Below are 26,089 nucleotides of genomic sequence, written 5' to 3'. Positions count from 1 at the left end.
CCCCGCCAACCATCCCTTGAGGACTTATCAGCCCAGCACTGCAGGGAACGACCAAGGCCGAGGTGAGCACCACCTGGAAGGACTGAGGGCCACAGTCTCAGCACCCAAATGGGCTGGGAACAGTGTGTCCTCCCCAGGCAACTTGGAGCTGGACCCAAGCTGAACATGGAGTCTCCCCCTAGCAGATCTAGAAGAGACACGGCTCAGGGCCTGCCTAGCAATCTGAAAAGCAAGGACGGCAGGGGTCAAACCGTTCCCAGGTAACTCAGCTGCATCCCTAGCAAGGCTCAAGGACAAGAAGGGCCCAGCACCCAAGGCGAGACTGAAAACATCCAGCACCCAAAGATGACCAGGTATGCAAAGAGCAGGAAAATAAATGAAACTCAAAATGAGGAGGAAAAACAATAATTTGAACCTGGCCCAGAAATGACACAGATGTTAGATTTATCAGAGGAAGTTATTAAAATAGTTATCATAATGTCAGGTAGACATGGAATATTTGAGATTAAAAAAATATATAATGGATGGGATTAATGGCAGATTAAACATCGCGGAGAAAAGATGAACGAGCTTAAAGATTCAAGAGGAACCACCCCAAATGAAACACACAGAGAAAACAGTTTAAAAAGTAGGAAAGAACAACTTCAAGCAGCTTAATACACGTGCGGTTGAGGGTCTCTGACAGGGGTAGAGGACAGGAGCAATCTTTGAAGGAATAAGGACCAAACACTTTGAAACGTGAGGAAACTACAGACTCACAGATCCAAGAAGCTTGGACAAAACGACAGCTAAGCAGATCATCATCAGATTGCTGAAGATCATCAATACAGAGAAAAATCTTAGATGCAGCCAGAGAAAGAAAGAGACCCTGGTTACCAAGGAACAAAGATAAGAATGAGACACACCCAACACTGTGAGTCCCGGAAACCCGGGGGGCACCTTTAAAGTTCTGAGAGAGCATGGGGCTGTCAACCTTGAATTCTATCCCCAGCTAAAGTACCTTTTGAAACGGAGTGGAAGTAAGGACTTCTCAGACTTGCAAAAGCTGAAAGAATTCATCACCAGTAGGTTTGCAAGGGTCCTTCAGGTGGAAGGGCGTGGTCACAGATGGACGTGGATGGACACCAAGGAATGGAGATGGTTGGAAATGGACACTATGTAGGTAAACATGTGACGTTTTCTTTTTACTTAAATCTCCTTAAGACGCATCTGCTTTAAATTTAAGCAGAAACAGCAGCATTCTGTCACGGAGTTTACAGCAGGTAAGCACGAGGCGTGGTAACAGCAGCGTGACGGCCGGAGGGGAGGAGCGGGGCCCCCTTGAGGGGCTTACGCCTGGGGAGTCGGTCTCCTTACCCTGAGGCACGCTGCTGTCACTTAGAGAGGCGCACACTCAACCCCGAAGCAGCTGCCGAAAGAGCAGAGCCAAGAGCTAGCAAGTCAAGGATGGGGTAAGAGAGGACAGCTAAAAGCACCCGACGCAAAAGAAGGCAAAAAAGAGAAAAAAGGAAGTAAAGATGGGAAGGGAAGAATCGCGGGATGAAATCGACCCCGTCAGGCTACGAATGTCTGAGTACACCACGGTGCATTTCACCTCTGGGTATCTCTATGAGCACCAACTAAAAAACCATACAGAAATCAGAGGGGGAAAAGGACAAATGGGAAAAAATAAGTTGACAGACTTCGATGCAACCTCTTCTGGATTAAAAGAGGAACAGCAAGCCCTGCGATTCACCAGCCTCACGAGCTAAAAACATAAAGGGTGTGAGTGCTTCAACGGGCCCAGGAAACATGTGATCAAATTCTGCGTCCATGCCCGATGGAAACCAGCAGCGCTCAGCAGGCGAGTGTTGGCAATGGAAGGGACTGTACGAATCAGGGCTCACGCCGTCCCTGGCAGGGAGGCGCTTCAAGCTCAGGAACAGCACCACGCTCCTGCTGCTGCCGCTCCACCCTGCTGGGGGCTCCAGCCAGAGGGAGGGACCAGAGAAAGCGAGAAAGGACAGCACTCTTAAGGGCTGTCTTCTTCACAGGCCACGTGGGCATTCGCTCAGAACACGTGGCAGAGTCCTCAGGGCGACTCCTGGAACTGGTGAGTGAGTGCAAGGTGGCAAGATACAACATCACTATACGAAGACTCTAGTTCATCTCTGCACCAGCAGCCAACAGCCAGACACTGCAGAAAAATCCTGTGCAAAGTAGGAAACACTGAGGATGAATCTGACACGATATGCAAAACCCATACACAGGAAGCCGACAGCAGGTGATGAGAGAAGTTAAAGTCCTGAATCCATGGAGGGACATACCTTGTTATGAGTCAGAAGACTCAAGAGTGTTAAGAGGCCCTTGATTTCTCAAACAATCTACAGAGTCAATGCAATCCTGGTCAAAATCCTAGCAGGAATTTGTTTTTTCTTTTTTTTAGAAATTCACATATCAATTCTAAAATTCACGTGGTATTGTAAGGAGTCTAGAACAGCCAATGCAACTTTGAAAAAGAACAAGGAATAAGATCATTTCCTGATTTCAAGACAACCCTACAGCTAGTCCTTATGACAGTGTGGTGGTATTTGAATAAGATGGACAGATCAATGAGCAGAACACCAACTCCAGAAACAGACTCCCAAAAATATGACCATTGATTTTCTACCAGGGTGCAAGGACCATTTAATGGGGGAAGACATAGTCCCTGTCACAAGTCACAGTGAAACCCCTGCACATCCATACACAGGAAATTCTTTGGCCAGTACCTCACACTAGGCCCCCAAATTAACTCAAGCCATAGACCTGCATGCAAAACCCAGAACTCTCAGTGTCTAGAGGAGAGCTTGGAGAGAGCAATCTTCATGACCTCAGGCCAGGCTCAGATTTCTCAGATACAAATCGAAAGCATGATCCTGCTGGTCAAGGTGGTGCACGCCTGTAAACCTAGCTTCCCGAGAGGCTGAGACAGGAGAACCACAGGTTCAGCCAGCAGCAGCAGTTTAGTGAGGCCGTGTCTCAAATACAAAGCATGGAGGTGCTGGGGATGTGGCTTAGTGGAAGAACACTTGCCTGGCAGGGTGGGGCCGCGAGCTCAATCCCTGGAGAAAACCAAACATGATCCACAAAGAACAAACCGATAAGCGAGACTTTACCAAAATTGAAAACTATTGCTTTTCAAAAGACACCATTAGGAGAACGAGAAGACCAGCCAATTAGAAGAAAACACTTGCAAAGCATGGACCTGATACAGGACTCGTATCCAGAATATATAAATAACTCCCCAGACTCAACAAGAAGAAAACAAACAACCCAATTAAAAAAAAAAAAACAGGCCAAGGTGTGAACAGAGGACATCTTGCCAAAGAAGACATGAGGATGCCAGGAAGTGCCCGCAGACCCCCGCGCCATCGGCCGGCAGGGTGACCTTTCCCAGCGCCCTGCTGGTGGAACGGCCCAGTTGTAATGAGGGGTGCCTGGAGCCCCATGTGGACGTCAGACCTGGCCAGCGGGAGGTGGAGGGAGGCTGTGCTTCCAGGGAGCCAGACATTTCCCTCTGGCATCTTTTCCTCAAGAGGAAAGATAGCACCGGTCGTCCCAAAGGCTTGCGCGGGAGTCTTCACAGATGGCCACAGGAAAGCCCTGGACGCGCGGTCCCAGATGTCCACCAGAGAGCAGACAGACGGACAATCACGCTGAGACCAGTAGAAGGGAGGACTGCTCGGCCACTGCCGGGGGTGGACTGTGCACACACTCAGCACAGACGAGTCTCACGACAGTCGCGCCCAGGAGAGAACCCAACCAGAACGAGCGCGTGCGGCAGGATTCTCTTCATGTCAAACTCTAGAACACAACCCGGACAGCAGCCAGGAGCATCGGGGCTGGCCGGGGAGTGGTCTGGGCTGAGCGGGAGGAAGGAGTGCCCCGGGGCTTGGGTGGCATGTGACACTCTTCCGTGATGACAGTGTCCTGGCACAGACACACACCCAGACTCACCACGTGGCACATGCCATGCACCTTGACCATACGGTATGTCCACGCCCTACACACAAGCTGCTTAAAAAATAGTTGTGCGAACACAAGCAACAGTAGGTGTTGGCGTGGGTGTGGGGAAAAGTTTCACTCACATTGCTGGTGGGAATGCAAATTGGTACAGTCACTCTGGAAAGCAGTGTGGAGATTCCTTAGAAAACTTGGAATGGACCCACCATTTGATCCAGCTATCACACTCCTCAGTTTATACCCAATGGACTTAAAATCAGCATACTAATAGTGATATGGCCACATCAATGTTCATAGCAGTTCAACTCACAGTAGCTAGATTGTGGAACCAACCTAGATGCCCTTCAAGAGATGAGTGGATAAAGAAACTGGTATATGTATACAATGGAATACTATTCAGCCATAAAGAAGAATGAAATTATGGCATTTGCAGGTAAATGGATGGAGTTGAAGAATCGCATTCTAAGTAAGATAAGGCAATCCCCCAAAACCAAAGGCTGAATGATTTCTCTGGTAGGTGGATGATGATACATAACGGGGGTTAGGGGGAGGCAAGAATGGAGGAAGGATAGATAGTATAGAGGAAAATGAGGGGTGGGGAGGGGCGGGGGGGAGGAAAGATAATAGAAGGAGGTGGACACCATTACCCTATGGACACATATGATCACGCAAACGGTGTGACTCTGCTTCGTGTACAACCAGAGAAACGAAAGTTGTACCCCATTTGTGTACGACGAACCAAAATTTAAAAAATAAATAAAACAGTGTGTAGAACTGGACTCTGCAGAGCAGCAGATGGCCACGTCATTCCTTAGAGCACAGAGGGGTTCATCATCCTCCAGGGGGACTCCCCCGGGAGACAGAGAAGCAGCCATGAGATGGCGTCGGCAGGCTATGCTCTCTGTGGGATGGACAGTGGGGTGAGCGGGAGGCCAACGCCAGCCACGCCCCGTGCCGCCTCCACAGAAAGCTGACTCTGTCACTGACCACACGGGCCGGTCACCACTGCCCACTGTAGTAAGCCTGAGGCCACATGAGCAGTACCCCCTGGGCTGCAGCTCTCACCCCATCCGCCCCATCCTGGCAGAAAGTCAGCCAGCAGAGCCCCTGAGGACCAGCATCCAGGACGGAGGCTCCTGCCCTGCCACCTCCCCGCCATGGTCAGGGCTCGCTTCTGAGCCCAGGGCAGGTTTGGGACAAGCCTGGCCTGCAAGAGATCACCAAGCAGTGTGTCCTCCCAGCCCTGACGGGAGCTGTCCATTCCTGGCTTCCAGAAAACACCTCGCTGCCCCGCACACACACCAACTGCTGGGTTTGAATGCCCTTCCACAGCCTGGCTGCCACCTGGTTCCCTTCCTGACAGCTTTCGGAGGTGACAGGGCCAGGAGAGCAGCCTCTTGTGTGGGATTGCCACCTTAAAAAGGGCCAGTCGGGCCCCCTCCTGTCTGCTGGCCTTTGCCAAGGGTCAGCAGCCTGAAGGCCCCGGTACCTTGATCTTGGGCTTCCAGCCTCCAGAAGTGTGCGCTGTGTTTCTGCTCATTGTAAGTCGCCCTGCTCAGGCGTTTGGTTAGAGTAGCACAAACTGACACCAGCCACGACCCCAGAGCTCAGGAGAAGCCGCCGGGGCCGAGGCTGGCCCTGAAAACCTGCAGTCTACTTTGTTCACGATCCCCTCGCAGGAAACTCTGCAGATGAGCCCACCGAGGAGATGAGCCGCAGGTAGACAGCAAAGAAGGCCCGGATGATGGACTGCAGGCCATCTGGGAGCAGAGTCCAGCTCCTCAGGGTCAACAGTAGACCAAGCTGATTTCCACTGCCCCCTGCCCCCTGAGGAGACCAGGCCGTGAGGCAAGCTGACCTCTCCAGAGCAGTGAACCCTGGGGCTGCCTTGGGGTCCTGAGACCCTGCTGCCCAGGGGATGAGTGGCCATGCACTGCGCACCTGGGAGGGGGCAGAGGGACCACAGGGGTCCTGGGGGAGAGAGTGGCGGGATAGGACCAGGCAGGAGTCAGAGCCACTCTCAGGCCAGTGGGAGCTGCCTGAGACCAACCCTCACCTCTCCATCCTTCCCCTTCCGGCTCCTCTGGCCCCCAGCTCTTCCTCTCCCAGCACCTTTTGGACCCATCCCCTGGGTGCCAAGAAAGGAGCCGTCACAGACCTTCGCTCTCAGCGCCCCCCACCTTTCCTCCTTCCAGCCAGCGGGAAACCCCAGCCATTCCTGGCGTTCATTACCAGCAGTTCCCAAGATGTTCAACATGCTCATATCTGTCAAAAACTATTCAGGAAAAAAAAGAGAAAGTCTTCATACCTTTTATCCAGCCAATCTTCCCCAAGGCACTCTGGGCGCTCTAAGAAAAGAAAGGAAAGGAGAGAATCACCATCAACGTTGCCGACCTGCACGGGCTCACCGGGAGGCAGCCGGGAAGGGATCGGGCCTTCCCGAGGCCAGGAAGCCCCGGGTGAGCCTCCACTGCCTCCGCCTCCCAGCAGGGCCCAGTGCCCTTGGTTCATTTAACAGGCAAAACAGAAAGGCAGAGGACCCGGGGTCCCGCCATCCCGACTCCCCAGACTCATCTCTGCAACCAGGGGTGCTCCTTTTCGCTTTCTCCTTCTTTCCTTGGCCACCCCCTCGCTCTCCTCTGGCAGCCCCTGCGGGTCTTGAGGGCATCCACAGACACGCTTTGCGGATGGGTGAGGGGATCGCTCCTGCTAAACCTGGCTCCCCTGAGCCTGGCCCCTGGGGTGGGCTGTCCCTCTGGGTCCCCATGTTGGTCCCAGTGTGCAAGTCTATTTTAATTCTAGCAGAGGATTCTAAACCACTTCTCACACATGAGAGCTGTTTGGATTAGCTGCGGCTTCCAGTAGCTTCCATTCGCGGGAGCACCTGGGAGCAGCAGAGGACTACATTGTGGAGGGACCCAGAGCTGCAGAGTGTGACGAGAGTCACAGAGCAAATCCACGGGGGCAGGGGGCCTCTGGCCAAGGCCCCGTTACTTGGGAGCCCAGAAGCCAAGGGCGCGAGCGTCCACGCAGGCCTGTGTGCTGTGTGCTCTGCTCGACTTAGATTCTCTCTGCTCAGTCACATCTCATGGTTTTCTCTGGACAAAGCTTGCGCATCTTTCTATGGTGGGAAAACACACCCGGAATTCCCTCTTGTCCCGGTTCTCAGTGTGTGGTTTGGTGGCCCTGGAGAGACCCACCGTCATGAAGTCGCCCCTCCTCCCTGGAACCAGGACGTCTTCACCGACACCTGCGAGCGCACAAGTGCCTGCACTTTAAAAACTCAGTGTGAAGAAGATAAAGTAGGGAGCAGCTCCTGGGTGAGAGGCAGCTGGGCAGGGCCTCTTTCTTCAGATCTAGAAAAACCACCATGGTCATCCCCCTCCACGTGGTCATAAAGAGCAGGTGGCCAGGCCACTCAGTTTGCACATTTCATGTGCCAGCTGCTTGAGGCCGCCTTGTTCACACTCTCCATCATCCCCACTGCTCAGATAGAAAGGCTGAGGCTCAAACTGGTGAAGCACCCACCCCATACTGCCGTCTGTCATGCACCGGCAGGAAGAAGCACCCTCTCCGTGGGGACTGAGGATTAGAACAGAAAAGCCTTTGAAACGGAGCTGGCTGGCCAGTCGCTGGGGTCCCTGCAAGTCACTAGGCAGCATCCTGGTGTTTTGCAGCCACAGCAGGGAGGACTGTGGGCCGAGGGGCAGCTGACTTTGAGCTGGGCACCAGGCCGGGCCTGCAGCTGCCTCTTTTCCCTCCCCAGTAGGGTGGCGAAGGCAGCTTCTGGCAGTAGGGCTGTTTCTACAGACAGCGCTCAGTGAGCAGGGGCGGGGGGCTGGCGCTCCTGGAAGGCACCGCCATGTGGAGTCCCTTCAGAACGAGGCGGGCTGGATAAGCAGCTTACGCCAGCCTGCGAGGCAGCGGCTGCCTTGGGTTGATTTCGGGGTTGCTCTTTGTTGACTTATTTCTTGGTTTCCTTTCATAATGCGAGCCGTCCTCCCGACTCAGTACAACCGAGTCCCCTTTGATTCAGCCCCACCGAGCAAAGGCAGAGCTGGGCCAGGGTCTGGAGCGGGGTGGGATGCTGTGGACAGTGTCCACTCCTGCCGGGCAGCAGGAAGCAGGAGTGACGGGGGAGCCCCCAGCCGCCCTCCTCCCAGGCTCTGTGCCCACGTCCACAGCTTTCCTCTAAGTGCAGGGGACCCTCTGCCTCAAGGTCTGAGTCTCTGAGCAGCACACATCAGTGTCACAGGGTGCCCCCGGCCACCTCCACCGCTGCCACCCTGCCCTGAGCCACCCCCGACCTCCCCTGGGTTCTGTGGATTCTTTTGTGGAACATGCTGCGTATCTGCTGTGTGCAGAGTGTGACAGCAGAGTTGTGCCTGGCGGGCTTCGGGAGGCCTGGAGGCCGGGCCCTCAGCTCCCCAGAGCCCTGGTGTTTGGAACACTGCACAGTCAGAGGGAGCTCGGGGGCCCGCCTGCTGAATGCCCCAACCAAGCAAGAGCCTCTGGTCCCTGTCCTGAGGTCTCAGGGCCAGTGGTTCCCCTGAGTGGCAGGATCCTCTGTCCTCGTACCAAAACTCCAGGGGGATGAAGCTGTTTCCTGGGCCTCCTTGGAACACCTGGCCACACAGGTAGGAGTTTAGTCCTTGTGTGGACAGGTCACATCAGAGCCCATGCCTGCTGTGGTGGGGCCACCCAATTCAGTATGAGCCGGATGCAGATGGACCCCTGGGGTGGGCTTTGCTGGGCATTTCTGAGGGGAGCCCTGGCTTTCCCCACCCTCCGCCTTGTCCCCGCTTCCCCCTCTTCCCTTGCTTTCTCACTCCGTCCACCCAGGCCCACCTGCCCAGTCTGGGGGATGGGGCGGGAGGGAGGCCCTGGGTCCACCCGCTGCCGTGCTGACCACCTGGGCACGCTCTGGGGCCCGCACGACGTGGGGTGGCGTGGACCCCAGCCTTGCTGTCAGAACGCTGCTCAGCTGCAGTCCTCTCGCCTCGGTGAGTCTGGCTCAGGGAGGCGCAGAGCCCACCAGGCCAGCGGTGAAGGGTAGCCGTGGACACATGCTCAGTGAAGCCCAAGCAGAGCAGGATGCAGGGCCTCCACGCTCTGTCCACTGCCTCCAGAGGAAGTCTGGGGGCTTCATACTTCCAGCTCTCCCCTGAGAGCCCGCTGGGCCAGGAGCCATTCCAAGGGGGCTGTCCACCCTCGGCCTCTAGTCTGCCTCCTGTCACTGGACTGAACGGCCCCCACACGGCACCGGGTCTCAGAGTTCCCTGTCCCCAGAGCCCGGGTGGGGCTCCCACAGACCAGAGGCAGGAGCTGTTTGCTGAAGGAATGAATGAACAGAGGAACCCCAGGCGAGGCGTCGGCCCAGAGTCAGACCTGGAATCGGCTTCCGAGAGCAGGTCTGGGTCCTTTTAGAGCAGTGTCCGCCCTGGACAGTCCCAGGCATGAATGCAGGGTTATCTGTCCACAGAGACCCTACCCCAGGTGCTCATTCTTGGACCCCCTGACTAGACCCAGCTCACGCTCACCCACACCACCCCCACACGAGGACCGGAACAGGGTTAGGGGTCCCCTGCTGCGGAGACCTCCCCTTTCTACCCCACCTTTGATCCCACCCAGAGGACAGAGGGCCCCTGAAGCTCTTGACCCTCCTGCTCTTCTACCCAGGGATCAAGCTGGACTCCGGTGCGGACGCTCAGGTCAGGAAGGCCGGGTCTCTTACGTGTGCCCATTTTCAGAGTGGTCATGCCAAACCTCTGCCAGAAAAATCCCTCGGGATTCTCCAGCGGCTCTTCAGCTCCACTCTGGCCGACTGGGCCTAGACTTGCCCTACCTGCCCAGGGGGGTGCCCAGGTGTGTGCCCCGGGCTCCCTCCCTTCCTGGGCTCTTTTCTTCCTGCCTGTTCCTGTGCAGCAGGGTCCCGGGACTTCTTTAAGGCCAGAGAGCTTCCGCAGCGGGGCCCCTGGCACCAGGAGGGACCTGGGAGGGCCTCCTAGGGGCTCTGCCCGACTGGCCTCTATGCCCCTCTCTGAGCCCTGAGTCGGACAGGCCACAGGGACACAAAAGGCCACTTTGACCTGCTAACTGCTCTTTTGTGTTGCTTTGAATTTTATCAAGCGACCCTCTCCGGGCTGTCCCGAGGGGAAGCAGAAGCGAAGGTGCATCTTTCTAAACAAGCATCAACAGTGGGCGGCTGAGGCGTGGCTTTTGGTAATGGCAGGCATGAGGAAAAGGCCATGTCGACTGCAGCTTCTCTTCTTCTGAAGAGAAACTCAGCTTTAGAGAGGAGAAGGGACGAAGGGCCCTGGGCCCTGACCACAGTCAGGGAGACCGAGAAGTTCTAGCAGGCTCAGCCGTCACAGAAGCCAGGGCGGTGGCTCTGAGCACACGGCCACGCCCAGGTCTGTGCAGGGCTGCTCCTTACTGGGCCCCCCAGGCGGCAGCACAGGGAGGTCTCTGCTCCAGCAGCACAGCCTCCTGTCTCTGGAGGCCGAGGCAGAGCCAAGCAGGCATCAGCCACGCGCTCCTTTGGCCTGGCTGCTGGGGCCTCACACACTCTCTGCCTGCGAGGACCCCGTGTGCCTGGCCAGGAGCCACACGTCCAGCACTGGGCAGTGCGGCCGGGCCAGCGCTCTGCGCTTTCCTGCAGTTACGTCATCGATGACGTCACTTCACCCCCCAGCCACCCTACAGGTGGAGGCAGGTGGCAGAAATCAGGCCAGGTAGAAAGCAGCCTACTGGGGGGGACAGCACTGCAGGTTAAATCCAAGACGCTCCAGGAACAGCTCTGCTTTGCCCCCAGGTGGGCGGCCCGGGCCTGCCCGCAGGCTCTGCTCACCCCCAGCCAGTGCACCCCCAGCAGCACATTTGACCTCCCTTCCCTCACCGACCTGGTCCTGGCCTCGCTGGGTCTGGGCCCAGGTCACAACAGCCCTGTCCTCGTCACCTCCTCTGCGCTCTTCTCTGGGCACTATTCCTGACTAGGCCCATCCCTGGACGGCTGGCTCTTTCTAAAGGAAACCAGGATGAGAGACTTTGCCTGGGCCGTTCCCCACTGAACCACCATGCTGACCACGCACACCTGAACTCTGGGAAGTAACGGGCAGGCTGAAGGGCCCCAGAAAATGGCTGCTCTCTTGAGGGGTGCTTCAAGGCCACTTTTTCGGTTTGGTCTTGTTTTTTGGGCTGTTTTCACTTCTTTGAATTTTTATTGGGGTGCGATAAACGCAATACATGAAGTTGCCGCCTTGACCATTTTTAAGAGGTCGGTTCCCTTGGCATCAAGCCCCGTCAGGTTGTTGTGCAGCACCGTGGCCGCGTCTCCAGAACCTTCGTCTTCCCAGTGGAACGCTGTGCTTATTAAATGCCAACTCCCCTCATCCTCGGCAACCTCCTTCTTCTTCCTGTCTGAACGAGTCTCCTCTGGAGAACCCTGCTAAGTGGGATCAAGCAGAATTTCTCCTGCTTCTGGCCTCTCAGTGAGCATACCATCCTCGGGGTTTCTGGATGATGTGGCATGTACCCGTGCTTCTCTCCTTTTTATGGCTGAATAATATTCCACCGTATGGCTAGCCCACGTTTTGCATGTCCATCCATCTGCTGAACATCTGGATTTGAAGCCACCTTTTAAGACAATGAGAATCCTGCAGTTGACTACAGCTCCCATTTTGCGTAGGACACTGGGAAGTTCAGAAAGAAAACTTGGGGTGGTTCTGCCTTGCTAGTTGTACTTCAAAGTCCCCTCAGTGTTAATTTCCTGTCCTGTCTTTCCATAGTCCAGTCTCCACGTCTATCTACTGACCTGCTTCCATCTCATTTTATGTGGTCATGGCAATGGCTGCCAACCAGGTGCAGAGAGACGGGGTGGGGGTGGGGGAGTAGCATTGGCCAAAGATGACCAGCAGTTCTGCCCACAGTGGGGACACGTAGGTGGCTCCTCTGCCTGCAGTGTGGGCACAGGGCTGACCAGGCAGGGGCTGGACATCCGGGCCCTGAGAGCCCAGGGCTGCAGCCTGGAGCACCTGCCCTTCCCTTTGAACTGCCCTGTGGGCCTTCTTGGTCTCTTTCCCTCCCGGCTGGCATCCGATTACGCTGAGGAAGCTGTTCTTTCTAATGCAAATGAAAGGGGTGGGGGCCGTCTGAGCTCCCTGTGCACAGGGCCGCTCCCACCAGGCCAGTTCTCCAGCACTCAGCTAAAACGCGGCTCCAGCGGGCCTGGGCGGCCATCCAGGCTCCACTTGGCGGGTGTGTCTTGGCTCCTTTCCCTTTTGTTTCTTTAGAAACTGGCGGCTCTGGCTCTTGCTATGGAGCGTCAGCCTGAGCCGCATTCAGGTCCTCCCGCAGTTGGCTGTGCCTCCTGAGCTAGCCAGCCCCTGAGACCCACCAAGGCCCCCGGAAGGTGCTCCTTGGAAACCTGGAGGTGTGGGGGCCGAGAACAGTGCTGGCTCTCAGGAGGGTTAGTGGGTGCTTAGAGTGGCACTGCCCAGGGGTGTCTGCGGGCAGCCCCGCTGGGGGTGGCTGGGAGGAGGGACAGGAGAGAGCTGAATGAGCGCTCAGGGCAGACGGCACCGCTCAGCGCCCAGACACCAGCCACACGGCTTCTTAGATGAGTGTGTTTTGCCATCAATAATTTAGACGCCTTTGCTCCTTTGGGAGATGGGCAAAATCTCATTTCCCGAGCAAATCCCCTAAGAAACCAACCTGTTCGCTCCTTGAAGATTTTCAGAAATCTGTCTCAATCAACCTACCTACACAACAAAAGTTGATAACAGGCTGGGCACTGGCAAAGCTGCTGGCAGTCCTCGGGGGGCCAGGCGGAGTCGGGACTGTCCCAGGACTAAGGGTGGAAGCTTCACTAGCCCCATCCTCTAGCCGCCGCCTCCTGAGCGCCATGAGGGGCGTCCAGAGAAGGTGTCTGAGTTGTTGGAAAGCAGGTGAAACAAGACAACCGCGTGCAGCCCTGGAGGCAGCTGTGGCCGTGGGGTTTGGCATCTGCAGCTCCTCTGGCTCCAGGGACAGAATGAGGGCCTGGGCAGGCAGGCTACTATGCACAGGCCTCATGCCGGGGGCCACTCACAGTCCACCAGCCTGGGCTGCTGTTCATCCTTCTGTGCGTCCCTCAGCCTCTAAGTGCCTCCAGGTGGCTTGATGAGGATGACAGGTGACAGGCCTTAGCACGGGACCTGGCCCACCAAGGGGAGGGAATGGAGCCATCCAGGATAGCGACTGGGAGCGGCTTGTGGCTGCAGGGAGTGCCCTCTGGTAGGCACAACTCGGCCCAGGGTCTCACCAGAGTGGCACGTTCCAGGGCACAGGAGAGGGAGGGACACAGTTTGGGACAAACCCCAGGAAGACTTCCACACCTCTTGGCCCTGAAGTAATAGAGAGGCTGGGAGCTCCTGCCAAGCTGGCACTGTCCCTGCAGGGAGGGGAGGTCCAGAGACTTGGCTGAGCCTCCATGCCCAGGTGCCTCTGGCTTGGGGAGGTGACTCCAGCCCAGATTTCATGAAGGAAGCTCGTCTCCGACCTTAGCTGGCTTCCCTGGATGCGAATGGTCCTTAGAACAGAGCCAAGTGCATAGGGCAGGCCTCTGGCAGGCCCTGGTCCACTGTGTCCCCTGCACTCTCTGTGGGACACGGCATATCTCATCCAAATCCTCTCACGGCCCACCAGGCAGGTGTCTTGGCACAGGTGAGGAGCCGAGGCCTTTGGAGGAGGTGGTTCGTGCAGTGGCTGGTGGCCCTGATGTCACTCTCTGGAGAATGAGGAAGGAACACTGGTGGCGACCAGCAAGGAAGTGCTGGGTCCAGCCTTACTCACAGGACCTGGCTCTGCAGAGCTTCTTCTCTAGCCTCAGGGCCCTGCAGGCTCAGCAGGCCGCCAAGGAACCATGTCCACTGCCCCTCCACCGTGTAAGGGCCTCTGCTCTTGGGGTCCTCATTCTGAGAGGGACCTGCTGTGGCAGCTGGGCAGGTCTTCCCGACAGCATGACCAGGGCAGCCAGAGCAAGGCCACCCTCCCTGTCAGCAGTGCAGCACGCGCCTCTCTTCCTGCAGCTGACAAAGGACTCGAGACCACTAAACCACCCACACCCGCAAACCCCCTCTGCGAAGCCTGGGGACTTGGGCACACTTTCTGCTGCTGCTGCTGCTGGGGTGCTGGCAGCCACAGCGTGCTCAGGTCTTGTCTGGCTGTAGATTCACGCGCAGGGCAGGCTGAGCTGCCGACAGGCTGAGCCGCCGACAGGCTGAGCCGCTCCAGCCCCTCTTAGCTCAGTGTGTCCCGGGCCACCCGGCTGTGGGTCACTCTTTCCTCTCAGTGTCATGGAGCCGTGCTGACACAGTGGGACAGCCCTCTCACACCTACCCAACCTACACCCACCAACCCAGAGCCCACTCCCCACCACCTCCTGGATGGGCCCCCACCCTTGGGCCACTGTCACCTGCCCCAGCCAACCAACCCAGGGCCAGATGCCAGACACCTGGCAAGAGCCCCAGAGCCCTGCGCCCACTTGATTGCTCCAAGCAGCCGATCCTGCTGGCCCTGCTCACCTCTCCCATCCCCAAACGCCATAGCAGAGACTGCTGCCCACCTTCCCCTCCACTCCCTCTGCTCCTGACCAGCCTGGAGCTTCCTGTGTGGCCCTCCCTGGTGCTGTGCAGGGGCCCTGCCTCAGGACCTGTGAGAAGACGCGCTCCTGCCCGGCAGTCCCTCCTGCAGCTGGGCGTCCACCGCACACAGGTGAGACAAACCTGGCTCCAGCCCTTGCCGGCCTCCTCGCCGCACCTGCTGCGCCCTCTGGGTCTCAGCCTCTGCAAAAGGGAGCCAGTTTGAAGGGGCACCGCTGAGTGCCTTCGGCAGGGGGCGCTGGCTGAGCTTGGTGCAGCTTAGAGCCCACTGGCTCAGCCGCCCCGCCACCGCCGGAGCTGCTCGGACGATCACGGCAGCAACTGCACAGCAGGATGAAGGCGCCTCTGCCCACGTTACCAATTCTGGAGTCTCCCGGTGAGCACGGATGTCCGTGCACCCTGTCCTGACATGTCTGCCTGCAACTAACCGCAGCCCCGAGGCACAGCCAGCATGTGGACCGTGCCCAGCTTAATGACAGGTAGCCGCTGTCTCCCGGCTTCTGTTCAGCTCATGTTCACTGGTGAGCGCGTTGACGACACGTCCCCGAGGCCTGAGGCAAGGGGCCAGGACTTTAGATAACAACAGCGTGATTCTGGAGAAGCCCCTAATGAGCGCCGTTGAAGGAGGAGACCCCTGGTGTGGGCGCAGGTTCGCCCTGCGCCCCTGGGGCTTCAGTGCTGGCCAACGCCGGTGAGCAGTCAGGCCAAGGAGAAGCGTGCGGTGAGTCTCCCACGCCGCCTCCCTGTGTGCACACCTCATCTCCACACGCTGTGGCCCGGGGCACACTCAGGCAAGCACCCCCATGAGGTCCTGGGACCACCACCCCTCCTTGGCTGCTCTCCCTGGCTCTCCCCAGCCGCCTGGCTGCCAGGTTGCCTCCTGGCCTCCCTCTCGCTCTCTTCCTGTGGACATGTGCCCTGGTTCTGTCTGTCCTCCATCTTTTGACCCATTCCTGTTTGCTCCTCACCACCCACATGTTGCTTGGCTTAAGACCCCTGCTCTGCATGGTCCATCGATTGCCCAGTCTCTGATCCTGATCTGTGCCCAGAGACCCTGCGACCTGTGTCTGTCCCCAGCCCACCAGCCAGATGGTCTGCTGCACCGCAGACCAGACCAGTTACAGGCCCTGACGACTGCCCAGAGCCTCTGAGGCTGCTTCCCCTGGCACCATGCACCTTTCTGCCTCACCTGCCCTCTGCCCTCCTGTGTGGATGGACTCTCAGGCCCAGGGCAGCTTCTGACCACTCCCCAGTATACTTGTCCATGCTCTGGATCTTTCCTGTCCCCACCTGCAAAGACCTACCACACTCCCTACACAAAGCACCCTCGTCTACCTGAGGGACTGGCAGCCTGGTCAGCCCTCCACGCACCATCACTCGGCAGCACAGGGGCAAGCTGCCCATCTCCTCCCCGCAGCACTGCTCCTGGGACGGCCTCAGGCCTCCGCTGTCCCTGCAGCTGCTCCAGCCCTCCCCTCCCCATCCCCACTGCAGCTGCTCTTCCTGCTACGACTCAGCCTTGGGAGCCAGGGGCTCTATCCTGGGCCCCTACTTCTTTCCCTTCACTCCCCCTGTGACTTCACCCATGTCTGGCACCCCCACCCCAGGTGCCCATGATGCCAATCTAGCAGCCCCAGTGGGGTCCTGAAGGCCAGACCCATCGACTAGCCAACTCGCACCTGCCAACACGTCCAGGGTCATGCTCGGGGTCTTCCCCCAGAGACCTGGGCTATCCTGATGGTGCCTGCGTCCACCAGTGGAGGCTGGCACAGCCCAGCCAGCAAGTCCCCTGGGATGGCTCCACCTGCTGTAGCTCCTGAGCTCCCAGGAAGGCAGAGGTCCCTTCCTGCTCCCCTCAGTCCCATGACTGCCCCAGGCCCTCCTGAGGACCACCCAGCCCACACCAACCTCCTGGCTTTAACTGAAGGCCACCCTTCCTCCTCCCTGGTCTCCTGGCCTCTTCCCAGAAATGCCTTTCCCAGAGCCTCCTGGGCATGGGACATGACCCCAACTCCTGTCCTGTCCCTGTTCTCCCAGATTCTTGACTTCTCCTCACCCTCCCCTGCCCCAGGTTCCAGCCCCATAGGAGGCCACTCAGGTCAGGGCTGCTTCTGCTTTATAAGCATCAGCAACCCCAGACATTCGGGGTTCCCCCGGCTGGACCCCACTTCACTCCAGTTACGGACTCTGTGCTCAGCTCTGGAACCCAGGCGTCCTCTCGTCCCAGCTGTCCGTAGCAAAGTTATCACTTACTCCTTTGACCCCTGCGGATTGAAGTGACACCCACGTTTCTGTGCCCTTGGGGGCTGTGATTGCATATGCCCGGAGAAGGAAAGGACGGGTCCCCTCAGGGTTCAGCGGATGGCTCCCTCCCCGTGCCCTCCCCTGGAAGCCGTGACTGTTAGGTCACGTGGCAGAGGGCTCAAGCCTGCAGTAGAATCAGGGCTGATGTCGGCTGACCTTAAAATGGGGACACCTGGATCACAGGTGGCCCAGTGTAACCAAGAGCCTTAAGTGAGAAGGACAGAGACAGGAGAGGCCACGGTTAGGGTGTGAAAGACCGCTGGCCACCGTGGGCTTTGAAGACAGAGGAAGGCCCCCAGCGCCAAGCAGGGTGCAGCCTCTCGAAGCTGGAGAGGAAGCAGACCGTCCGGGGCCTCCAGAGGAACCAGCTCTGCAGACCTGGTTTCAGCCCAGAGAGATCCACTGCACACTTGGGGCCTCCAGAGCTGTGAGGTCAGACATCGCCGTCGTCTGAAGCCACCTGGGCCTGTTACAGCAGCAACAGGAACCTCATACTGTCCTCTGAGAACAGCCCGGGGACCAAGTTATTCTGCCTCGATCACCACCCCAGTCTCTCTCCCCCTCCCTCCCTCCCTTTTCAGATTCCCACCTCCCGCCTCTCTGCTCTCTGACTTGGTGAGAGGCAGGAGGGACGGAGCGGAGCCTGAAGGCCTAAGAGTCTCACAGCCGGCTCCTCCCTCAGGCTGCTCAGTCCCAGGGCACCCACCCAGGCCTGGGACCTACCCCTGTCCCTGGTCCTGAGTGCAGTCCACCCTGAGCCCTCTCCCACAGACTGTTGCTCTCCTCTGAGCCCAGAGGCTCTGCAGAGTTGCCCTCTGAGCAGCCTTTGCCCCTGGGGTGTCCTGAGCCTACCTGGGGGCGCTGACTGGACAGGGAGCAAGGGACAAGGACAGATGAGCCTTCACAGGGCTGTTTCTGGATGCCCAGCCTCCCCAACCTAAGCAGTACCTGGAAGTCCAGGTGCACCTAAGAGGGCAGGGCTCCTGGTTCCCTGAAGAGCAGGCTGGAGCCAGAGGAGGCCAGCGCGCCTTCCCTAACCAGCTCACCGGGGCGAGAGCTGGAGGACGGGACTCGCTGGCTTTTAATTATACTCGCTTAACAAGATTATCCAGTTGAGGTTCAAAGAGAAGTCTGCCCCTCCCCCCTGAAAAGAGCCCTCTCTTTATCTATTTATATCCAGTGTATACATAACCAGAAACGAAGATTTCTTTATGGACCATTAAAGATTTAATGTTTAATTTATAGCCACTTTCTCTGGCAGGGTGTCCAGGCACAATGTCAACATTTTTAATTAAATGAATTTTTTTTAATCACAAAGAAAGATATATATTTTAAAAGCCACATTTGAACCAGTTAGCAACAGCCCCAGGCTTGCTGGTTTGAGAGGGTGCTGGGAAGAGGGTGGCTCTGGAATGCCAATCACAGGCTCCCCAGGCACCACATCCCTCTGAGGTGACAGCTCTGCAGCACAGCGAGGTGGGGTGGGGTACGGGAAGGTCTCAGGCACTGCTGTGGAGCACCTGCACACACCAGGGCTGTCCTGGACAGTTGCACACGTAGTCAACTCTAATTCTCCTGAATGTGGGTGGGGTGCATGGGATCAACTCCACGGAAGCTGGAGAGGTGTGCCCCTGCCGAGATCACAGGGCAGGATAACAGGTGAGGAGACATTGCAGGTCCAGGTGGGAAGCCCAAGCCCACGCCCTTTCCTCCTCCCAGGCAGTCTTCCCGGAACTGGCTCACCAACGAGCCTTCTTCCTGCCGGGATTTCTGAGTCACCCATGGCTCAAAGGAAGTTGCTCCAGTGCCCTGTACTGGGCAAGGAGGAGTGCCCAGAGGGGACCAGGAGGCAAGTTCACTGTGGTATCCCGACACCCGGGCCCAGGAGGCGCCCAGAGGTCATCGGTGAGTGCTGCTTTCCAAAGACGTGCAGAGGTTCCAGCTTCAGCCAGCGTAGTGCTGACGACTGAGAGGCTGCGCTGCCCTGGGCTGCCCGCTCCAGCGTCCCACTGCCTCACAGACACTCCACCCGGTGCTTGGGCAAGCCGAGAGCGGCTGACCGCACTCATGCACACCAACCTCAGGAAACAGAGGTTGTCCTGTGGTTGCTGGGCCAGCAAGCCCATCCCTGGCCCCGTCGGAGGGTCCCGGGCATAGAGCTCGACCTTCAGCAAGCAGGGACCCTGCAGCCTCAGCAGGCGACTGCTGGCGCTCAGAGCTCTCCCTCCTCTCAGATGGGCAGACGCCACCAGAGACCACTTCCAAGCTGTCCCAGCAGTTCCCAGGCTTGCTCCAGGCTGGGTCAGCCGGGGCCATGAGAGAGATGGGCCAATCCCACCCATGTGAAGCCCACCATTGCTGCCCGGGTGCCCTCTCTAGGCAGTCTTGGCCTGGCTAGGAGCAGTCCTGGATAGCCCAGGGTGTGTCCACCTCGGGTGTCACCTCAGCTCGACGTTCTGAGGAGCTGGTGGCTTTTGCAGGCTGACCTGGCAGGGGGATAATGCCTCCAGCTCCGGGTGGTGCCCAGAGCCAGAGCTGAGGGCAGACGGTCCTTTATGTGGTACTTAGCCCACCTTGCCAACTTCCTGCCCACATGGCTGGTGCTCTCTGCTTGACCTCTCCTCAGCTGACCATGACACTTGTCCTCTGGCCCTGCCCAGCTCCACATCCCTCCCAGGACAGGAAGGAGGCAGCCAGGTAGCTGTGTGGTCATCTGTGTGCTGGGGTCAGGGGTGAGGAGGAGCAGAGCGGCTGAGAGGGGACCTGGGGGTGGTGGTGCTGCAGACCCACTGGACACTAATGGTCCTGGGACACTCTAGTCTGTCCTACAGCAGTTCGAAGCAGTAGCCTCCCAGGCTATAGCCCCTGCCGCCCAGTCTTCCTTCCAGAGCTCCGTCCGGCCACCTCCACTGGGTCAAGGCCACCTTCATTTGAACCAAGGGTGGAAACTGGCGGCAGCCTGAGGCCGAGGCCAATGTAGGCCAGGGGCCTCTGACGGGGTCTTCAGCTTCCCGGGGAAGAGGCCAAGTCCGTGGCCCACGGGCAGGCAGAGTTGGGAAGCCAGTGCCCGCCTGGCCCTGGCCAACACCTGTGACTGGGGGCAGCACGAAGTTCCTTGGCTTCTCTCCCACCCTGGACAGCAGTTGTCCTTCCCAGAGAGGGCTGGCCCACGAAGACCCTGCTGAGCGTCCGGCACCGGGGCCTGCTGGAGGTGGGACCGAGTTGACCCAAGCCCAGCAGCTTCAGCTTCCACCTGGGACCGGGGCTCCAGGGCCCTCCACTCCGCAGGCAAAGGACCAGCCCAGCTCCTCCATTGCTTCCCTCTGGGGTCTTCCAGCCCCAGCCACCCTGCAAACTCTTGGTCACAGTCCTGTGGGACTTTCCAAACTTCCGCAGTGCCGACAGGAGGGCCGGAGGACCTGCCCCTGGCGGGGAAGCCCTGGCCCTCGGAGCCCCCGCCCCTCAACCTTCACTAGCTGTGGAGGTCAAGAGACAGGCTCCCTCCCGCTCTGTCCTTCCCGCAGGGCGGCTGTCTCTGGGGATTCGATTCCCATAAACCGACTCTTCATCTCTCATGTGAAGCCACTTTAATTACAAAGCTAAATAACGAGAAGGAAATATTAAAATTTTAAAAAATCCCCACACCAAGCAAGTTTGCTTGTGCTGGCCACCGGCTCCGAGAGCTGGGCGGGTGAGGATGGCACCATGCCACTCACTAAAAGCATGTGTCACGAAATCAATAATTCATTTACTTTAATGAGATAAGTACTTTGAAAACTAATTGCAAACCTGCTCCATTTACTCCGACCCGTTAGAGCCCTAATGTAAATCGCGGAGCCGCGGCGGTGGGAAGCAGAGATTGGAGGGAGACGTCCGCCTCTCCTTCGAAGAAAGAGAGAGACGCTCCCAGCCTGGGATCGGAGTTCGGGGACCCCGTGTGGCCCAGCATTGCACCCCGCAGTGAGAGTGAGAGCCGGGGATCCGTGCTGGGAGACTGGCCTGGGCTTCTGGAGACTCTGCAAGTGGAGGCCCAGAGGTCCCGTTCCTGAGTGGCTCTCCCAGCACGCACGCCCGGAGCAGGACACTAGCAGATCTACGGCATGGCCTGGAGTGCAGACTGCCTGAGTGGCTGCCCACGGGCAGAACCCTGAGGCTCACCATCTACCAGCTCGTTGGCCAAAGAGCTGCCTCGCCCATGGGTAAGGAAGTGTGCCCAGGTCCTCCCCGGTGGGCCGCACTTTGGTTTTGTGCAAAGCAGAGGCCCAACGGCACGTCTATCCGATTCTTATCTTGGGTTGGTCTCTAAATCCTCTCTCTCTGTGTTTTCTTGCCTTATTGGAAATAGATACCCCTGCCTAAACATGAGTCCAAGGCTGCTTCTTGACCTTTGCAAGAAGAGCCCACAGACTTCAGGGACTGTGCCTCTAAAGATCCTGGAAAATGTAGAAAAAGCTGCTTTTACTTCTTGGCTAGCTGCTGGCCAGAGGCCCCACATTGAAGAGTGCAGACAAACCAACAGCTCCCAGAGTGGACCTGGGGCAGATGGTGCCACAGCTACAGGCAAAGCCCACCATGGGGAGGAGCCCCCTACGATGCCAGGGCCACACGGGGGCATCTGACACCCATTACCCAAGTCTCACGTCTGCTCGCTACGCCTGCCCTGAGGCAAAGCGGAGGATCCCATCTCTGCCCACTCCCAAGACACCAGGCCAGTTGCTCGGACCGTGACCGAGCTTGCTGCTGTCATAACTCAGCATTTGTTGGGCACAAGAATGCGCTTGACCTGCCCTTCTCACTGGGGCCACTGTCTAAGTGGAAGGCATTTCCCCAAGCTGGATAGAGCCAGGGGCACTAATGACACTTGGGGTCAGATCCCGGGAAGATTAAAGGGAGATCTAGGGTATGGGGGCCGACAAGGGAGGACAGGGCTGGGAACTTGGCCAAGTTCTCCAGCCCATCAGGGCGTGGTGCCCCAGAGCCAGGGCACTGTTCAGGAAAGCCGGCCTCAGTGGAACCCTGTCACCCATGGCCCAACTGCATTGCTGGAGGCAGAGCAGGGGTCCACAACTGCAAAGGGGTCAGGCTGCTCCTGTGTCCCCGGAGAGGATGGCCACTTGGGGCCATGTCTAAAGACACTGCGCTGCACACAGAGCCCAGAGAGCCCACCTCCTTGGTGTTGGAGCGAAGGCAGCTCTTTATAAAGCAGCGGCTGGCTTTGCAGAGCTGATCACAGTGTGTGACTCTACTCTAAGATGTTGCTCAAAATCAGAAATGTCAAGATTCTCAGTCCCTTGTGGACTCTGCCCTTGGGGCTGGACCATCTGCGGGAGCCAGGATGGGCGGTAGGCTCTGCCACACGCTGTCTCCCTGGGCACATTGCTTCTCCCTGAAACACCGATAGCAGAGTGAGTCTCACTCTGCCTGGCATCTGGGGTGGGTCTGGCACAGCCTGGCATCTGGACACTCTGCTGAAAGGGCTAGCACTCCCCGGTTGTGGGTGGTGTGGACAGCATGGATCTGACCCAAGTCCACCCTGCAGGGCCTACTGCTGTGCTGTGAGCTGGTGTTTGGGGCTACAGAGCGGCTGCCTGGGGGGCCGACGGGAAGGCGCGGCAGGACCAGGGCACACAGGGGTGACATTTCAGGGGGAGCCCTCCTGCTTTCCTGAGACCAGGCCCGTTGTAAACCAGCCTCTCCTGGGAGGCAGTGCACAAGGTGGGAAGGGAGGAGAAAGCCCTTGGGACAGAAAGACCTGTAGGGGACAGGGCAGGGTGGAGGCTCTGCTGACCCGGGGGCAGCTGGGAGGCATTGGTGCACACACAGGTTCCCTTTGCCCTGTGAACGCATCCTAGGAGCCAGGGGATGCAGGGACACAGGTGTGGCTGTGAGTCGTCTGCTGCTCTGACCACAGAGCTCCAGGGTGCCCCTGGGAGATGAGCTGCCCGGAGCCTGGACGATCCTAGTGGACGGGTCACGGATGCTCAGTAGTAACCCGGCTCAGAGGGCTCCGTGCACATCAATCTTGGTTCTCTAGGGCCTGCCCAGTGCTGCCAACTCTCTCGGCAGGTGCCACCACCCACGCTGGAGCCAAGGGTCAACAGGCTGATGGCCTGACTAGCCACAGGCTTTGGAGGGAGAGAACAAACCTTGCAAGCTGGTGGCACTGGGGCCAACCCACAGTTTTGACGGCTAGATAGCAGGAGGAAGGCGGCCAGACGTGTGGGCCACGAGGTCATTCCAGAACTTAACTGGCTGGCTGTGGGCTTCAGAGCCCAGAGATTTGTGCTGCTGGTGAGGTGGGCTCCTGCCATCCCTTTTCCTTCTGAGAAGCCCAGCCCCCTAAAGCAGAGCTGCCCCTTGGGCACCTGGCGCTCCAGAGCAGAGCCTGAGCACAGGAGCGCTGGGTGCGGGTGGAGCCGGCGCTGAGCCCGGCCATCAGCCCTGCTCTGCAGGCGGGGTAAAGGTCCAGCAGGGCTGCTGCCCAGGCCCCCTTCCTTTTCTTCTTTCTATTGTTTTGTACCAGGGGCTCTACCACTGAGCTACATCCCCAGCCCCCTTTTTATTTTAAGACAGGGTCTCACTGGCAAGTCTGGCCATTACCCTCATTTTCCAAATGAGGAAACGGAGCCTTGGAAGTGTCCCCTGTGAGTATAGGGGGATGTGGACCCGGCAGGTGGCCCTCATGCCTGGACCCCTTTCTGTCCACTGTCCCTCCCTGGGAGGCAGCAAGGAACAGGGGCATCAGAGTGCCAGCCCCTGCCATGGCCAAGCACTGTGTGGACACTCCACGGAGCCTAACCGCACAGGGCCCAACAGGGGGCCACTGGACTGATCATCAAAGGAGGACCGGAGGGGGTCCAGGGTGGGCGCCCACTGTGACTGAATGCCCTCGCTCTGTGCCCCTCGCATGCCCAGAGCCAGTGGGGTCCCCCGCCTGCTGAGGCTCGCCTGCTCCCTGCACTCACCCCACGTTGGACCCACACAGTCTGCGCCCCGGCCCCACATGCCCTGTGCCCCAGTCGGAACCGCGGATGGGGTCCCGGTCTCTCCCAGCACCTCAGAGCTGGGGTCCCTGAGAGGGAAGAATGTGACCCAAGAGGAGCCGCAAGCAGAGCCAAGGTGCCCACAGTGGACACCGGACAGAGCCAGGGAGGCCCGTGGCCACCTCTAAGAGGGAGATTCGCTCCCGGGTCTTCTGCAGCCAGGTCTGAGCCCCGGACCCCAAGGGATCAGCACCCGCCAAAGCCAGAGCCAGAGCCCCAAGGGTGGTCACCTCTCCAGAGAAGCTGGTCACCCACCCTGTGTTTGAAGGTGCAGTCAGGCTGCGCAAGCGTGCCAGGCATGGAGGCCTGACAGTGTCCATGGCCCTGTATGCTGGAAAGAGGAAACACGGCCAGCAGAGTGGTCATCAGGAGGGGAAAACCGGATGTCAGGGGGCATTTCCAGTCCACACCCCTTTCTGAGCTTAGAATGAACTTCGACTCCTCCTGGCTCTGTACTCCCACCTGCTCTGGCGACCCCCTTGCTTCCCTGCTTTCTCCATGACAGCCTTGCTAGCCGCCTTGTTGGCCCAGGAACCCGCCCGCGTGTTCCACCGCCAGGCCTTTGCACTGTCTCTGGCCTCCCGGAGACCTTTACTCAGATGCTTCCTCTCCTCCGGGTTACCCGGACCTCACACCTGCCACACCCAGGCCTGCGGCATTTAGCGCCCGTGAGCACGCGGCGGACTCACTCGGTTATTCCCCGGACAGCGCAAGCTCTGGGCTCTTCTGTTCTGTCTACTGATAAGGTGCTGTGTGTCTGGAGCCCAGCACAGGGCCCAGCACAGAGCAGACCCTTGACAGGCAGGTCCAGCCAGTGGAGGAGGGACAGCACCCAGCGGTCACGCACCCGTCCCCTTCTCCCGCTTCCACTCCCCTGCCCTCTCTCTTTCCTTCTCTCTGTTTTTGTCTCCCAAGCCCCAAGACCCCACTTACTCGGCAGAAAGCAGTGTCACCAGAGCCAGCAAGGTGGGAAGGGCCCAGAAGGAGAGGTGTAGGTGGAGGTGCTCTCTAGGCAGCAGAGCCCGAGCCCACAGGACCTCCAAGGTGTCCATGCGGGGGTGGGGGATGCTCCAGGGGTCTTTTGACGTGCAGATGGACTCAGCAGGTCTGGGGCAGGTGGGGGCTGAGAGTCTGCACCTCCCACAAGGTCTCCAATGACTCCACTAAGCAGGGACCTCAGTCTGCGGACACCAGGCAGGTAGATAGCCTCCCCTCCGGCCACCCCCGTTGACACAGCCGACTGCAGTACAATGACGCCTGCACCCCCGGCCTCCCCTGTCCATCAGAGGCCCTGGCCTGGCACCCCTGGCCTCCCCTGTCCATCAGAGGCCCTGGCCTGGCACCCCAGGCCTCCCCTGTCCATCAAAGGCCCTGGCCTGGCTTCCTCTTCAGTTTCTTGGCAGCTTGAGACCAAGGCTGGCACTGGGGGGCTTCAGACAGCCAGGGACCAGCAGAGCAGGCTCCACTGTGCTTCTGTTGGGGGGAGGAGAGGCAGACGTGACCGGAGTACCCTCCTTTCCATCGCAGGCAGCCACCAGCTGGGCTGATGAGCTGGGACAGGTAGGGCACCCCTTGCCACCTGGGACAATCTGCTCCAGGCCGTTCTGTGTCGCTGTGGTGGGGCCATGCAGGCTCAGGCCTTCAGGGCCTGCAGGGTAACAAGGCCAGGGCTAATGAGACTGTCCGGCCTTCTGGACCCTGGGGAGTGTCATAAAGCCCTCCCTCCCTGCCTGGTGGACACTGGGTCTCACGTTGTGACCCCTGACCCACCTGGCTTTGCAAGGTGCATGGCTCTGGAAACCCTCTGGCTGGAGCGAGAACACCCAGGGCCAACTCCCACGATCTCTTTCCCGTTCTCCTCGTAGCCCTGCATTCGGAGGGGCCAGCACTTCTGAGGACTATCCAAGCTGGTATTTCATAGGCACTTTCTAAATTCCATAGCACTTCACATTTATGCTGTTTGCTCAGAGCCCTGGACAGGTACGTAGACTTTCTGCTGACTCGGACTCCCTCTCTCCCTGTTGTGGCACCGCCCTGTGGCCTGGCTGCTGGGAAGAGTCCTGCCCGGCTATGAGCAGTGCCTAGAGAGTGGACAGGAGGTGGAAGGCCACTGACTTG

The 26,089-nt window shown here is 58.5% G+C and overlaps 1 protein-coding gene across 3 annotated transcripts in view; it reads right to left on the bottom strand.

Moving 5' to 3' along the window:
* Positions 1 to 26,089, bottom strand: part of RBFOX3 (RNA binding fox-1 homolog 3) — a 395,456-nt gene that overhangs the window by 114,726 nt on the left and 254,641 nt on the right. For 2 of the 3 annotated variants that reach the window (XM_079131104.1, XM_079131105.1), the window contains exon 4: positions 6,293 to 6,332. The exons of the other annotated variant lie outside the window; for it this stretch is intronic. The gene's annotated coding sequence lies outside the window, so the exon portion shown is untranslated. The remainder of the gene's footprint in view (positions 1 to 6,292; positions 6,333 to 26,089) is intronic. 3 annotated transcript variants of the gene reach the window in all.

This window comes from Sciurus vulgaris (assembly GCF_902686455.1).
Source record: "Sciurus vulgaris genome assembly, chromosome: 3".
Classification (NCBI taxonomy): Eukaryota; Metazoa; Chordata; class Mammalia; order Rodentia; family Sciuridae; genus Sciurus; species Sciurus vulgaris.
Note: the sequence above shows the minus strand (reverse complement) of the source record. Positions and strands in the feature narration are given on the sequence as shown.